The sequence below is a fragment of the Pteropus alecto genome, unplaced genomic scaffold, assembly GCF_000325575.1.
Source record: "Pteropus alecto unplaced genomic scaffold, ASM32557v1 scaffold239, whole genome shotgun sequence".
Taxonomy (NCBI): Eukaryota; Metazoa; Chordata; class Mammalia; order Chiroptera; family Pteropodidae; genus Pteropus; species Pteropus alecto.
Window position 1 is genome coordinate 16,678,882 of NW_006494613.1, and position 2,750 is coordinate 16,681,631.

Sequence of the window (2,750 nt, forward strand, 5' to 3'; positions counted from 1 at the left end):
AGGAAGCTGATTAGTGGAGCTCTCACACTGTCATGCCAGAATTCAATCTCCTAACATATTTTTAAAGTAGAATCTACTAGAATGTTGTTCTGTAGGATGCTGTAATTAAGTAAAAGGAATGAATAAAGTATGAATCCCTAGTTTGGTTAAATTAGTAAATAGTGGTTTTGATTCTTAAAATTAGGAAGTATAAAGGCATATTAAATTTAGAGACAGATAATAATGGTTTAGTGTCAGCAAAAAGATACATTTTGAAGGGATGGATTTTAAATTTTCTATTTTTATAGAAATAGTGTAAGATATGTGAATGGATGGGTAGGCCATAGTCTTCCTTTATTTTTTTTTATTTTTATTTTTTATTTTTTATTTTTTTTTTTACTGTTGGATATATGAGAACAGGCTGGCCTCCTACAGGGGAAATTTGCCCTTCAAATATGTTTTGTAGATAACAGTCTTCAAACAATTAAAGGCGATATCTTTGTGTCATGTACTCTCAAGTTTCTGTTGATCTCCATCACTGCCTAGTCTACATTTGACCTCACCATATTAATTTTTTTTTCTAGTTCTTAAAGGCATTTTGTTTGCTAGATCTATACAGGAACTTGTGTGAATAAATGTGTGTATGATTCCATTAAGAAGTAGAAAGATTCAAAAGAGACAGCCCCTAAAGGGATAAAGTCCATAATATGAAAAAAATAAATAAATAAATAACATAGTAGACATATGAAGGAATGGAGGAAAAAAGTACATATACTTACCACTGTAGATTTATTATAAATTTTATGACTAAAAACTACCTTCTCTTTATTTTTTTCAGACTGAAAGTGAGACGGGAGCAAGAGATTTAAAGAACGTTGTAATAGAATAAAATTGACTTTCTACTATTGGAAAAGCATATTTACCAGGAAGAAAAAAATGTTCTGAGTGGTATAGAGTGGCCATTTGAGGATAGTGATAATGAAATCAAATAAGAAAGAAAAAAATAATAAAATGATGATGAAGATTAGAAAGTTATCATGAGACAACCACAGTGATTGCTAATATTTAATGCACATTTGCAATATTCCAGGAATTGTTTAAAGTATTTTATATGATTGAAAAAATTTATTCCTCACATCAACTCTATGAGTAAATTACCATTATGTTCATGTAACAGAAAAGGAAACAAAGACAGAGAAAAGTTAAATAACTTGCTAAAGTTCACATAGCAAGATTTTCAAAATTAATATATTTGACTTTTTATTGTTGTTAGGAAAATGTTATAGTAGGAAATTTGAATTAGTGATTTAAGAGATAGTTCAGTTTATGATAATGACAACATGCACAGTGTGACTATGATAGTGTAAAGAAAAAAAACCTTTGGAGTTGAACATGTTAAGAGCTTAAAGAGTAAGATGAGATATACAAAGTGTATTAAAGTATCATGGAGAGGAATGGAGTGGAAATTAAGTATTATAGGCTAGTTGTTAAGGTTTGTAAGGAAGGGAATGATGCCTTAGACAGTTGAGAATCACTGAGGAAGCATAGAGCAGGTATATAGCTAAATGTTGAGAACTCCAAAAACAAAGTAGAAATAATAATCTGGAAGCAACAATGAAGAGCAAAGAAGATACTAGTCTTGTTCTCAATATTAAGATATATGGTATGTAAAAAAATATAGCTTCCCACTGAAAAGACTGAAAGAAATAGTATATCAAAGGTAAAAAATATGTTACTGAAGAAACAGATGTGAAAATTCAGAAATGAGTTTGAGAATATATGATACCTGAATGGACATTCTAGAGAATACAGAAGGAGAAGATTGGGGAAAGGAGAAGACTAATCAGTTAAGCTCATGAACTGGACAGAAGGGAATGAGAGTTTAGAAGCTAATGGATGAGTGGAGAGGCTTTTCATTGTCATATTGACAGAGATAAGTAAGGAGGATGTGACGCTTGGTTGATTTCATCTAGCTTGTCTCATTTTGTGAGGTGTGGACAAGAGGATATTAGCCTGGGCAATATGGGTTATGGTTGTAATTGTTTTTATTCTTTAAAGTGGAGAAGACTATCTTAACATGGTGAAAAGTGGTTTTGTATGGAATAACTCACTTCACTGTCTTCCTACCAATAATTCTGACCTTTATTCTTATTAAATTATAGAATAAGTATCAGTTTTCTGGTCACATGTGAGTTCAGAATTGTAAGAAGTTTCCAGGAGAATCAGAAAACTAAATTGCCTGATAGTCCATGTTTAGAATTGTAATGTGGTGATCTACCTACTGACACTAATAAATACCAGAAAGAGAAAATAATTAGTCAAAAAAATTATAATTTCTGCATCTGCAAGTCTGCCTCCTTTTTCCTCTTGTGTGTCTGACTGTTTTTCAGCTCCATTATACAGGAGCTTTAGCCATCTAATTTGGAACTGAATTGAGATTCATTTTGTTTTACTAATTATTAAATTGATGGCCAATAAATTATGAAGCAAATAATGCCCCCAAAAGTTTATTTATACTCTGTATAAAAGTGATCATATGATTGTAAGTAAATTAATTATTGGTTAACAGCATGTTGATTTTAGTAAAACTTTATAGGTATATCAATCTTGTTATGACTACTATGTTTTTTATTAAAAATGAAGATGAGAAAGAACAAGAGTTTCAAGGAAATTTGAGAGCGCTTATTTATCTTAATTTTTTTTTAAACTTCCAAGCACAGTAATGCAGTGATGTTCGCACAGTAAGAAGCGCTTCTCACAATGTATAAACT